Here is a 14875-nt window from a genome sequence, read left to right as displayed (position 1 = left end):
TGTATGTATACACCCATTCACCTGCAGTATGGGGCATAATAATACAGTACTGACTTACCTTACAAAATTGCTGTAAGGACTACAATACATAGCATACGAACAGCTATAATAATGTTAAGTATTAACAAGTAACACTATCTATTGTGTCAGCTCTGTTCACGCTCGAATTTTGCCCAGAAATGTTTCTAGGTCATCATATCCCTGTTGTTGTTAGTGCAGTCATAGTTATAATAAAATATTTACACCCTGCCTTTCTGTCTTTAAAAGACCCCCAAGGCAGCTAAACTATTATAACCAATCAAGATATAATAGGAGGATTAGCAATAAAACCAGTTGTGCTTTGTGTATATAATAAATGGTGTTCATATCACATATCACCTTGTGACATAATGAGCACTCACACTTTACATTGTGGGTGCCCTTTGTGGGATCACGCATGGTGCTACAGTTCCCAGGGAGCTTACTGGCTTGCCTCTCAGTGTTAATTTTTGGAGGTTCATGCCCAGCCTCAGTAATCAAATTTCTTGCTGGGAGGTGGGGCCATCCCCATTTATAAATAGGGTGTGTAGCTGACAATAGCCAGGCAATCTGCTCTGGAGATTCACCCTCCCTACCCTCCCTTTGTTTAATGTGTCTTGTTTGCAGGCTAACTTTTTCTTCCTGTTTAGTGGGCACTGCTACGGTCTTAGACTGGTTGCTGTTGAAGGACTGGGAATAAATTTTCCTGCATTGGCAGGTTTTGTCTTCCCCCTAGCAATTCGTCACAACTTGGGTGGTTATGGCCTTGGGTGGAATCCTTTAGTCTTTTCTTCCCTATATTGGGAGGGGGCATGAAGTGGTGACTCACCCCCCTGCGGCAGTGATTCCAGGGTCCCCCTCTTAAAGGGGTTATATATATGGGTGTCACTGGCCATACACTGAAAGGTCGTCAGTGAACTACCCTGCATGTGGGGATATGGGCTTGGCTGCCTGCTATACTTACGTCTCGCAGAGCACCCCCATATCCCATTTACCCTGATGAGCCCCAGTTCCCCCTGGCTGGGGGGCTGGGAGGGATACACGCCCAAGGCCTAAGCCAAGGTCTTCCTACATTTGGAAGTTTAATAAAGTTGTGGCCTAATTTTAATTCCATATAACATTGTCAGAGTCTTTATTCCTTCCTTATGACCTCTGGGGGCTGGGGCTGTCACCGCTTGGTCACACAAATGTACTTTTCCCCAATGCTAGGTATACAAAGCCAACTTTCAGTTTTTACCACCCATACAAGCCAACCAGCAATGTTGACATAATTAGTCACCTCAGCTTTGTAGTATATGGGACAATCTTCTAAAGCAGTACAACTTGGTAATAATTTGCAATGGTGATGAACCAATCTGTTCTTACCTGCCACTGCCAGATCCTTCCAAGGCCTAAAGACCTATGATTGCATTGATAAATTCTTAAGAGGGAGATACAGTCCATTAACTAATGTGTTTTGACAATACAATCTCAGCACAGCAGTGCAAGATCTTATCACATGCAACAGCAGAGAAGGTGTCAAAAGGTGGAGAAACAGTAACAGAGTAACATCCAAGGATGAAAGACACATAATATACAGACAAATGTCTCTGCTGCTATGCAGTATGACATATGCTCATTGACAAACACAAGTAGCATTCTGTGGAATATTAGAATGCGGTAGCAATCTGCCAAGATCTTTGACAAAACCTCCAACCCTGAGAGTTGTTTGCAACTCTACACAAACTGCTGTGCATGACAGTGTCTCATGCACCTCATGCATGTTGCTTTGTGCAGCATCATCATCATCATCATCATTTATTGAATTTATATACTGCCCTATACTTTTCGAGTCTCAGGGTGGTTCACATACTGCTTCATACAAATATATGCAAAAGTATTTTAAATTTTTTTTACAGAAGATGAATGAATATCTGTTACTCAGCTCAGGATAGGAATGGCTGTAAATGAGTTGTAAAGTGGGAATTGGCAACTAAATCCACCATACACAGCATTACTTGTGCAGGAAAGGTACTTGCCCTTGGCAATGGGGAAACCCCTGATATAAAAGCACTTTAAAACACATTAAACTCCCTTATACTGAGTCAGATCATTGAGCTGCGTAGACCAGAACCATCTATTTCAACTGGCTGCAGCACTTTCTAGGGATGTTTCTAAACTCAAAAACAGGATTAGCTTCTGCAATACACCCCCGTGACAATGGGGAACAGAATGGTAAGCCAGTCAAGTGATTCCTAAGGGGAAAAGTACAAATGGACTATGTGTTTCTTTCACACATAGGTGGGAAAAGAAACAAACCCAATGCCGGAATGAATGCTCAAAAAATAAAGGAAGGAAGAAAAGACAACCAAGCATCAGCATGACTTTTCTGATTACTAAAAGCACCTGTCAAGCAGGTGAAGATATGTTTACCCTACCACAAGTTCAGTGCAGTGCTGGTGTTCAGTGAATGAATGTAAGGACACTGGCATTTTTTGACATGACTAAAAAGAAAGTTCTGGTGAGGGTTACAGATGTTCAAGGAGCAGAGAGTGGCTGTACAGAGGAGATGCTAAACAGTGCTTCTTTTTAAAGACCCTCATGTTCAAATGTCAGAACATGCACTCCACGGCTGTCATTTCATCGTGGCTTTATATTCCTGGGCCCTGTATCAACACCGGAAAGCTAAGAACTTTTATTTATTGGGTGCTATAAGGCAGGACTTCAGTGTTGCACAGCATGAATTTGAAAGGACTTGGAACTGTGCGATTTCTTTGCATACAAAAACTTGAGATGTCATGAAAAACTTACTTGCCCAAATGACTGGACAAATTGTCTCTTAATATGCTTATTCTGCTGTTCCTGCATTTTGTTTTAGCTGAGAGAGGGATTGCTAATTTTTAAATGAGTGTTCTAATGACTAGTATAATGCTGCTCTGCCAATATTTCAATTATTTGATGTGGAAGAACATTTCTGCAGGGGGTATTGGCCTCTCAGTGAATTTGCCCAATTTGCTCTCAGTCCTATCAGGCTGTCAGTGGCTACTAGCCATAAGGTCTGTGTTCTGCCTCCATGATCAGAAGCAGTAATGGCTCAAATTACCAGTTAATGGAAACTGCAGTGCTCAGGTCCTGCTAGCCAGTTTTCCACAAGCAAAACGTTGTTGTGACTGGCCAAAAATAGAAAAAAGAAAGGAAAAGTTTTGACTGCATTATTGAGTGTGCTCAGGATACCCACAGCTATTAGTACAAGTGGTGGCTGACTTCGAAAGGTCCTGATATGAGTTCAGTGGTGTCATCCACAGAAGATGGTGAAGGAAAGCATGTGTCCATAAAATATCATTAAAATATAATTAATATGAACAAAGGGCATGAGAGAGAAATGAGTTTTGGGGTGTATGTGTGCTTACCAAAACAACAAATATTGCCTGGAATGATATGAAGGACACAGCAGGTAAATCCACCCCAGGTATGTTTTTCCTAAAGAGTTTTTTTTAAAAATCCATCAAACTTAGTTGATTAATGCAGATGAAGGATGGAATGGGCCTAAGGAAGAATGCAAGGAGAAGTGACATTGATGAGAAATAGATGGATTCGGCCAACCCTAATGGAAGGGTATTATTCCATAGGGGTAGGAGGTGATAAAAAGACTCTGTTAGAAGGCTTTATTAGAAATTGGGGGGGGGCAGTCTCTCACTTTTTTCAAAACATGAGGAAAGCTCAGACTGTTGGTCTGGATTACCAAAATCCATCAAATAGGTCACAGGGCACTTCAAGACTGTCACTATTTTGGGGCGGCAGACAATCACATACTGGCAAAATTCAGGTTGCTCAATTGAAGTCAATTTGGAGCTCTAGTGCCTCCCCAAAAGACTGGACTCCTTGCAATAAGGAAAGTGTGGGATGACCATTATTTTTTCTGTAATATCGTCTAGCCTCCCCACAAAAAAATCAAGGTGATTGCTCATTAAATGTCAAATGTCATCTAGCCTCCCTGCAAACAAATCAGGAAGAATGCTCAATAAACAGGTAATCTGGAAACACCAACAATTTCATCCAGGAAGAAACGAGAATGTTTTCAGAGTTTGCATGTGTTACATGAATGAACATTAATGATATAAATTCATAATATTTTAAAGTCTTGATAAAATCAGGTATGGGCAATTAATGTGTGCATGATTAAGCACTATAAATAATGTGCTGCTACATCATTCACTATACTACCCATGTGTAAGAACTATGGAAGTTCAACAAATGGACCCCCAAAATTATAAGACAAACCAGAAAATGCAGGGAAGATTTATAGTATTCCCTTGTTTCAGATCAGCAGAGGTCAGAAAGTAGGTTTCCCTCTAGGTGAATTCAAAGCAGCATGGGGGGGGGGAAAGGCTATTTAAAAAGAATTGTGGCAGCCTTGTGCCACCCTCCCACATCAAGTGGTGCAAACTATGTCACATAGTTTGGGTTGGATCCAGGCTAAGTTAATTTAATAATAATAATAATAATAATAATAATAATAATTTATTATTTGTACCCCGCCCATCTGGCTGGGTCTCCCCAGCCACTCTGGGCGGCTTCCATAAAAACCAAAAATACACTAAAATATCACAGATTAAAAACTTCCCTGAACTTAGTTCCCCTTGAAATCTAGGTCCTTTGACTTATTTGTAACTAATTTTTCACATCAATTTCAGTGGGATCTACATTCAACTAACTGAGCCTGAATCCAAACCATTGGTACCATAGTTGGGAGCAGATAACTTTTGGAGGCATGCACTCCAAAGAAATGCACCAGGTAGAAGGTTCTGGTAAAATCAAGTCAAGGTGGTGAAAAGGCCAGTTGACAGTACACATACTCTTCACTTGATGATAGAAGCATCAACAGGTGGGTTGCCTGAGTGAACAGGCCATTGTGGACCAAAACGCCACAAACAGGACTTTCATATCATTACAAACACAATACTTTTCCGTATAATTGGTTTACCCATTCATCTGGACATCATGAAACAATGGGTAGTCAAGTGAAATGCATGCACGTGTAAAATACCCCTAAATGTGAAGAATGCACAGGAACCATTATTAAGTAACCAACAGATTCCATACAGAGAAGACAGCAAGAAGGTGACTAGATTTACAGCCACTGTGCCCCTTTGGAATTAATGTTGGCAAGATATATTTTTGAGCTGCTACGGACCATTATTCCTTTGTGGAACAGAGTTTTTACCAGCAAGTGACAGCTCCACATGCAATTCCTTTGTCACTGGAACACATTTCCTTGTTTGTTTTAGCCGAAGCAATGACTAGCAACACACAGGAATGTTGATTTATTCAGGCCCAAGAGTGTGACGTTTGCCACTTATTACGGCCTAGATATGATGCTAGATTAGTGATGGAACATGGGCAAGTGAGTGCATACCTTTAATACCTTTATTTCACTGTAGGCACCCACTCACTATGACGCTAAGCATCTTTTTATGCCCCTTCAAATGTAGCAGGAGCACTGCTGGAGTTGCTGAGTGAGCGAATAAAGTTCCAAAGAGCTTATAGCTTCCTAATGTTCCTAATGCCATATGGGAATCTATCTGCATATGGCCCGCCCAGTCACAAGGAGGCGGAGCTGCCGGAATCAGCAGAGATTAGGAAACAATCCCCCAGGAGCTAGAGATTCAGTGCTGCCATTTAAAAAGGGGAGGCTGAGAGGCATCTTAAAGGAAAGCTGCATAATACAGCCATCATTATCAAGAACAAGGGGAAAGGAGCGTGAGAGGAGCTGGAGCGTGATCTTGTGGGAGGAAAAAAAAAATGAAAGAAAAAGGAAGAGGGGAATTTGATGAATAAAATATTAGATCATCCATTTTTTATGCCAGAGCATGGAACGCTCTGGCCTGCTGTTTCCTTTTGGTTTAACATGTTAACTGGTGCGGTTCCCCTGTGAGATCCCCACTGCTTGGAATAATTGTGCCAGGCACTTCATTGCATGTGGGGAGTTTGTTGGCTAGGTAAAGTGAATGAAGAGAAGAGGGCACAGGAAAAATAACCCCCTCCCACATCCCTGAAAGGCAGAGTTGTCAGCAAGAGACCAAACAAAAGTTTGACAAAGCAGACAGAGAAGGTGACTCCAGAGTAAAGAGATTCAGTAGCAGCTGGGAAGGGACTATGGGGCAGTGAGAAGCTCCAGGGAGAGTAGGCTTCTTGATAATGAGGCTTTACACACATACAAACACATCTGGAACTTGGCCACAGACGAGCCACATCTCTCATGGTTTCTACCTCTTCCTATTTGCTAAGGACAATCTCTGTTTTCTCAACTAAATCGCTGCGCTTAACTTGACTCTATGTTTGTTGTTGTGGAGGGATGGCTTGTTCAAGTTGCTAGTAAGAATGATTAGAGTCAACTTTTGTCAAGGTTCAGATCCCTTCCCAGGAATATAACAGCATAATGCTATAAGTGTTAACAAAAAATGACTGGAACTCATTCCCAGATAAATATGCATAGGGTTATAGCTGAAGACTGTGTGGGAGGATGGATTAAAATTTGGCTCAGTTTCCCATTGGGGATGAGATTTGGGTCTAAACATTCTAGCACTCTGAATGGGAAAATGATGCTTTGCGCAAGATTTTTCCTGCCAGGGATACAAGTTCAAGTCCAGTTCCATTTGGGGACTGGGAATGCCAAAGCTGAGATTTCTGCCTTCCCTTACCCCAAAGTATATATATATTTATGTGGTGGGGGTGTGTGGAAAGGCTTGCAGGGCAGGTAGAGGTAGAAGCTCTCCAAGTATTTGCATGCAATGCTGGTAGCAGCTCAGCCCTTTTGGGATGGACAAAGGGGTGTGTTTTCATCATTATGTGTTAGTAAAGGCATATGCATCAATGCAAAACACCCGCTGCAGATGCAGAGGTGTATTTTAAAATGTTGTTCACATACAGAAGTAAAATTATATATTTTAAGTATGCAATTTGGTAAAAGAACCATAAACCAATGTGTGTTTATATCAGTGGAGGACCGGTCTATTGCAGAATAATGAATACAGCATACAGTTTAGGTAGTGAAGAGCCTTCAAGATAGGCGGGGCTTGTAGAATAATCTATGGAATGTGAGTAGGGGTGAAACAAAGATGCCTGTCTTTTTATCTATGGAATGTCGGAAGGCATGATATCCACAGTCCATGGGAAGAGCTGCATCAGACTGTGCACTTAACTACAGAGCTGCAAGCTGGTCCCCATTATCTATACCTACTGTTATTTATCTACTTCAGGCCTTTGCTGCAGCTCCTTGGAAACGATTTCACGCTTCCTCTTTTATTGTCAGTTGATTGGATACTTAAGTACCTGCTTCTCTTCATTTTAGATACCCACTATATCTCTGAGCTGGCTTTTATTTCGTCTTCCTCTCTCCCCTGCTCTGACATTCCTCCAGTGCCCATTATTGTGGTATCTAAGCCTAGACTGACACATGACATTCCACGTAAAATGTCTTCCCCTGTCTTCGTGTTCTGATAAGAAAGACAACTCTGTAAATCCTGAGTGACAGGTCAATGCAATATATATGTATTTGCAAATAGGAATATTTTAGTCTTACTCAAACAGAATGGCTGCCCATGGCTAAATGAAACCAGGGCAGGCAACATACAAACTTTCCCCTTCTCTTTTCTGCATCTCCCATTGTCTGAATGGCAACGCTTGCTAATGATGCACCCCAGTTGTGACCTGCAACTTAATAATCTATTATATGCTGGATCAGAGACTGCCAATCATGCCACATGGCACACAGGTTTGCAGAAGAGCTCATTTCTTATTTAAGATGGTTAAGGACTACATTTTCATCAAGTGGTGTCTATTATGACAGATACAGCCAGATTTTTTATACACATTCAAAAGTTTACTGCAGCAAAACAGTGGCAAGGGAAGCAAAGTATGTCGCAGCATGGAAGACTTTGTTTAACCCTGTACAGCACTGCTAACTCCTCCCTGTTTGACAGTGATCCGCTAATCCCTACCCTTTCAAAGTGGCTTTCCACTCAATTACATCAGCAACCCATTTTGATTCTTTCTGTCAATCAGTCAATCCCTTTTTAACCCCATTTTACTATAAGCCAAAGGAAGCTTACAAAACATAAAATCATTGCAACACATACAACACTAGCCATGAAATTATACAAGACCACATTAAAACTGCAAAGCCTTGCACTATAGTGAGCTCAGACAGAGGTGGGTCTCACCCAGGGAGGAATTATATAAGGGTGGAGAGTGGAATGAAATACAGTGACACTTTATTAACTCATGAGCATCACATGGATATATTATCAGCCACTTCAAAGTAACTGAGCCCATTGCTGTCCATCCAGACTGGCAAAGGATTACATCTCTTGAATCTCAGGCAGATATTTCCCCCCGAAACCTGTTCTGCAAAAACCTTAGCTGAACATTTTTGGTGATGGAGCTATAATCATTCCCTTTCTCCATAACTAGATCCAGCAAAGAATCAAATTCTGTTAATCAGAATTAAATTTATTTATTTAATTGGATGATATCTTAAGTACAATCCTCTGTCTAAATCAGATGTGAAGGAAAGTTAACCTATAGGGCTAGGTGAGCTCACCAGATTAACCTGTAAAAGGGCTTAGTTCTCCCTGGGAAAAAAACGCTGATAAACTACTTCTCAAAGCAATCGGGGGTGGGGGGCTTGGGCCTTCTTTCCTGCCACTCTTCAACCCCAAACACCTCCTGCATTGTCACCCTTCTAAGGATGAGTTTGCTGGCAGGAGCAGTGAGGAAAGAACAGGAAAATGACTTTGCTTTTTCCTTTTTTCTCTGTCACCCTGATGCACTCCACAGCACATTAGGTCGTCCAGAGCAGCAACTCTTAGGAGTTGCAGTCTTTCCAAGGGACACTGATGAGAAGAAAGAAAACCCTTCCTCCCTATTTCGGAGATGGGTTAGGGTGCTTGTCCAGCCTGGATATTGATGCAAACAGGTATATGGCCCTTTCTCAGAATTTTGATAGGTGAAAATCCCCCTGTGGGAGCTTTTCTTGAGGCTGGTATATTCAGGCTCTTCAGAAGTCACCACAGTTAGCAGGTCCTGAAGCACAGACGCGATGTTCCTTTAAAATTGGAATGCCAGTGCCTGCACTCATATCAGGAACCAACGCAGTGCCTAGTAGATAACCAACTTAATGATAATTATATGGTTGCCATTAATGACATTTTAATAAGCTCTTCATATGCAACTGATTTAGCAAACGCAAACTTATGGGCAAGCTGTGAGGCACTCAAGCATATGCATCAACAAATTGGATTCTCTCACAAAAAAGGGTCTCCAGAGGTCAGGGCAGGATTCCTGATAGTAGTGACTGTCTGAAGTTGTACCACACACTCTTCCTCTTATTTTTGCAGCGAAAACAAGCAGCAGTGCAGCATTAACAAGTGATACCATGGTACCAGGAGATATCTGACAGTTGCAAAAGGGACAATAGTATGTGGGGGACGGGAGGAGGGGCTGTATATTTTTATGTCACGGAAAATATTTTGGTTTCAAATTAATATTAGGTGATAAATGCTTTATGTCTGAAAATCTTTTTTTTAATTAATATTTTTTGATATACAAGTTTAGAAAAAAAATGTTCCCCCCCCCAGCACTGACATCTTAGGAAGTTGTAGACACAAGCGCAGGGGTCAAGTAATAAAAGTCTGAAGAATTTGCAGATCAAGAAAGCAAGCAAATAAATTTAAGAACTTAGAAGAGGCTGATGGATCAGGCTAATGGCCCACCCATATAATACAGCATCTTGTTCTCGCAGTGGCCAACCAGATGCCTATGAGAAACCCACAAGCAGGACCTGAGCACAACATCACTCTCCACACTTGTGACCCAGCAACTGGCATTCAAACGCATGCTATCTCCAGCAATGGAGGTGGAACATCATGGTTAGTAATCATTGAATTTGAAACCATCGCTGGTCTGAATGGCTCATGCCAAGTTCACAATAGCAATTGACTCAAGATTTGAAAGGGATGGCTGCCCTAAACCACAGAGAAGCCAAAACTAAGACACTGCATTAAAACAATATATCTGGATAAAATGGATATCCATTTGTATTAAACCATAAAAATATCTAGATCATTTTTTTGCCATTAACAAGCTATTACTAACACATTTGGAGAATATTTTTACTATGCCATCCAGAGCTGAATAATTAGATTGTAAAATGCTTGAGGGGCAGGAACCTGTCCTTGCTTAAGAAACTCTACACAACACAGTAGAGATGGATGGTGCTATAGAAATAATATTTTAAAACAGATTTTCTTGAAGATATGTCTACCTGTTGCTACAGTCAGCCTAACCATGATCCTTAACTGAAGAAAGCCTAGGACCTTGGTACTTTCAAGGGCTAATAACACATTTTGACACCCATCCATATACCCCAGGGCCCTTTGTTGAATTTGGTCCTCTTCATGGGTGGGAGAAGCAGTTTTCTGCCTCAGTTATTATTGTTGTGCCAAATATTTATCCTGTATCCCCCCACCCCAATGTTCTTCATAAGTTTATGAGAAAAGAAATTGCATTTGCACACTGCAGCCTTCCTGGGTGCCTGCACTTCCTGTTGACCCAATGATGTCCTTCCTCGACTGAGCTTTCCTGTAAGTGCAAAGGACCTTCCATATACCTGGCTGCTGTTGTTTTAAAGTTAAGTCTTTTTAATTGTTGTTTTTATGAGAAATCCCTGCTTTTACTTTAAAAGAAAACTATTTGAACCAATGTCTTTTAATGTAAAAGAAAGACTTTAATTAAAAACAAAGTAAGTGAGCACACTGATCTCAGGAGCTCGCTAGCTACCCTCCTAGCTCCCCACATTTCAGTTAAAAGTGAGGGGAAGACTTCATGAGGTAACTTCTCCCATGGGCCTTTTTTTAGTTCCGGAAGCACCAGCAGCTTGGAAGGCACTGGAGAAATGTTTAATGCAGATAACAACATACACATACAAAATTAAAAAAAATTCCTTCCAGTAGCACCTTAGAGACCAACTAATTTTGTTATTGGTATGAGCTTTTGTATGCACACACACTTCTTCAGATACCACATGCACACGATAGCTCATACCAGTAAAAAACTTAGTTGGTCTCTAAGGTGCTACTGGAAGGATTTTTTTTATTTTGTTTCGACTACGGCAGACCAACATGGCTACCTACCTGTAACATACACATACAGCACTTATAGCTGTATGAGCCAGTGTGGTGTAGTGGTTAAGAGAGGTAGTCTGCTAATCTGGGGAACCGGGTTCGCGTCTCCGCTCCTCCACATGCAGCTGCTGGGTGACCTTGGGCCAGTCACACTTCTTTGAAGTCTCTCAGCCCCACTCACCTCACTGAGTGTTTGTTGTGGGGGAGGAAGGGAAAGGAGAATGTTAGCCGCTTTGAGACTCCTTAAAGGGAGTGAAAGGCAGGATATCAAATCCAAACTCTTCTTCTTCTTCTTCTTCTTTACAGCAATAAATTAATATTGGTCCTGCACCCATCAGAAGTATAAAGAGAGAAACATGCAAAGTCTATTTCACTGGTGAAAAAAATAGTTTTAGAAATTGGAGGACAGATTTTGACACAGCAGTAGTCAGAAAATATTAAAACAATGTATAATCCAAAATATCTAAAATATTAACCTAGTAATATTCAGAAGGACGAGTTGTACCCACCCACTAAAAAATGAACATCACCATAGAAGATAACTGAATTACCAAAGGCCTGAGTAAACAAGGTGAATGTTCTTGCCAGGGTGCCTGGTGCCTAGGGACTGAGAAGGATAGTCCCAGTTACGTCCACCTGGGGAGAACATTCCACAGTCTGGGGAGAGGTAAAGCACTACTGAAAATACCCATTCATGTGTGGCCTAAACATGAGCAACTACCACCTGTCTGTCCACTGGTCAATCAAAGGCTGCACTGACACAGAACTTCATTCCATTTCCCCAACATTTCCCTTTTTGAGCTTTCACACTGTAAAAGACACTTCTGAAAATCTAGTGGAAGTTTAGCACTCATTCTGTGTTGTTTTGAGAAAAAAATCCATTTGCAACTGCTTTAACCCAGAAAATCGAGAAAGAAAAGTGATGAAAGTTAGGGCAGTGTGCTGCATACACTTCTTTTCTGCCATTGTCATGGGCAAATTGTGTGTGTGTGTGGGGGGGGGGGCAGAAGCATGCATGTGTTGAAAGGATGGGGGAGTAGAGGCATTGGGTGCATTCAGATGCGGGGAATATTGCACTAGTTTTCCTACCTATAATGCTAGCACTTCTGTTTTTCTAAAGTTCCTTTCACACTGCAGTACAGTACCTATCACATTTTGGAACTGTGGCTTTTTCACCAATATACAGCATGTTGCACTGAATCTCATTCACACTAGTGGGTGGGGTGTGGCACTGGACAACATCTCTAGTCCATTTCTTGAAGGAAAATGTTTCTATTGATAATTTCAAAAGGATGCTAGTTCATTAATAACTAAAACCTTTTCGTTTTTAAGGTGCCACAAGGCTCTTTCTCAATTTTGCATAATACTTGTAAATGTTAATAAAGTTGTGGTCAAGTTATAACCCCAACACGGGGTCTGCCTCTTTCTTGTGGACCACAAAGAAATAAAATAATCTCTCTCTCCCTCTCTCCTTTGTACAGCTGCTGCTGAATTGCTTTTCTTTTTTCTCTCCTATAAAAGAGCTTGGCCCATCCCCTAGTGAACATGCAGATGCTAATTTGGCTTTGTCCAGGACCATTATGCTGTCAGCTCTCAAGGAAAATAGGGCTTGTAAAAACTCTGTAGTCAGACAAAGGCATAGCAAACACTTCAGGACAGTTTGTACTGCAGCCTGCTAATAACCTTTTCGGAACAATGGCAAACACAGAAATCTCCACAGCAGAACATGAGACTTTTCTGCCAACTTCCATCTCCACTTATTCAAAACTCTTGTTCACCTCCAGTTCTTTACAGAATGTAATGTAATTCCTCATACAGCTTCCTCTGCATATAAGTGATGGCAAATAGCATATGCTCCAACACGACAGTCCTTAGGTTGGCAAAAGCACTATTAGTCTAAGAGGGGTATGTGTTTTCATCAATGAAAGGTGATCTCTTCGGTGAAAATTTATTTCTCAGAGATGACCATTTTCCTAGCTGGTTGGCTTTAGGTTAGTGGGTTTCCTTTGACATAGATCAGGGATGGGGTTTTTCTTTTGAGTTGATTTACAGCAGTGATGGCCAAACTTGGCCCTCCAGCTATTTTGGGACTACAATTCCCATCATCCCTGACCACTGGTCCTGTTAGCTAGGGATGACGGGAGTTGTAGTCCCAAAACAGCTGGAGGGCCAAGTTTGGCCATCACTGATTAACAGCATTAAATTTATGAACTACTTCTCACGGCCAAAAATAATAATCATAATGATAATTCCTAAAGCAATGTACAACAAAATGAAAATGCAGTAATAAAAAGACATAATTAAAAACTATTCATCTAAGTCCTACACAGAGTTGACCTTTTAAAATTAATAGACCAAACTTAGTCATGTTTATTAATTTCAACACGTCTACTCTGAGTTGTACCAGCATGGAATACCATCAGATAATCAGAGTAAAAACATTCAAACATTGGATAGCAGTGAACTAAAATTAACTCAAAGTAGGCCCATGGATGCAATTGGCGCTGTGGGTTAAACCACAGAGCCTAGGACTTGCTGATCAGAAGGTCGGCGGTTCGAATCCCTGTGATGGGGTGAGCTCCTGTTGCTCGGTCCCTACTCCTGCCAACCTAGCAGTTCAAAAGCACGTCATAGTGCAAATAGATAAATAGGTACCGCTCTGGCGGGAAGGTAAATGGCGGTTCCGTGCACTGTTCTGGTTTGCTAGAAGTGGCTTAGTCATGCTGGCCACATGACCCGGAAGCTGAACGCCAGCTCCCTTGGCCAGTAAAGCGAGATGAGCACCACAACCACAGAGTCGGTCACGACTGGACCTAATGGTCAGGGGTCCCTTTACCTTTACCTTTACTACGCCCATGAATATAATGAACATTACTGTTAGGTCCATTGATTCAACACATCTACTCTGAGTAAAGCTTAATTAAATACCACCCATTGGTTGCTGCCCAAATCCCTGGTGTGTGTATGTCTTTGCCTGGTGTTGAAACCGTTACATACTTGGTGCCAGGCGGGCCTCCACTGGAAGGGAATTCTATTGATGAGGAAGGCTGCATTCCTTCAGGAGTAGCCTTCTGGGGGCCACATACTGTTTATGGGTGCAGCAAGGGCCAAAGTCTCATTTTTGTGTGTGATTCTCCTTCCCTCCCATCTCTCTCTCCTCTCTTGCCACCCACACGTTATTAATTCAAGGGCCGCATTACACGAAGGGCTGCAGTTTGTCCACCCCTAACAGTTCAACAAATGCATGGCCTGTAATCCATTAACATCTACTCCCCTGTAGCTGGAAAATTGCTTCACAGTTTTCATTTCTTATTTCCTAACTTCTAAAGGAATTTCTTGAGTGGCCCGTATGAAAATACATTCTTTGATGCATCCATGCTGGCAGAACATGAAATTACATGCTCATTGAAATGAACTTCCAAATCCATGTTTTATATGTTAGTTGCCATTTCTGTACAACTATGGGGTGTTAGGAGAAGGGTAGGACCAACTTATGGGGTAGTTTTTCTACCTTTGGTCCCCACCCTGCACTCAGCTCTCACCCGTGGCTCCTAGAAGCCATCAGCATGTGACAATGACGACACCCTGGGAAATGACTTTAACTGGCCGACTAAGCCAGATTAGGATAGCTGATAGCTCTCAAACGCTCGGTAAGTTAAGGACTTCCCCTGCATGTGAAGACAGGCTCTGGCAGA

The 14875-nt window shown here is 41.7% G+C and overlaps 1 protein-coding gene across 3 annotated transcripts in view; it reads right to left on the bottom strand.

Annotated features, from left to right (window-relative positions):
* The window catches only part of LSAMP (limbic system associated membrane protein), a 460055-nt gene that overhangs the window by 96344 nt on the left and 348836 nt on the right, over window positions 1-14875 (bottom strand). The window lies entirely within an intron of this gene.

This window comes from Podarcis cretensis, assembly GCF_951804945.1.
Source record: "Podarcis cretensis genome assembly, chromosome: 4".
Lineage (NCBI taxonomy): Eukaryota > Metazoa > Chordata > Lepidosauria > Squamata > Lacertidae > Podarcis > Podarcis cretensis.
The sequence above is the reverse complement of the archived record's forward strand: the minus strand, read 5'-3'. Positions and strand labels throughout refer to the sequence as shown.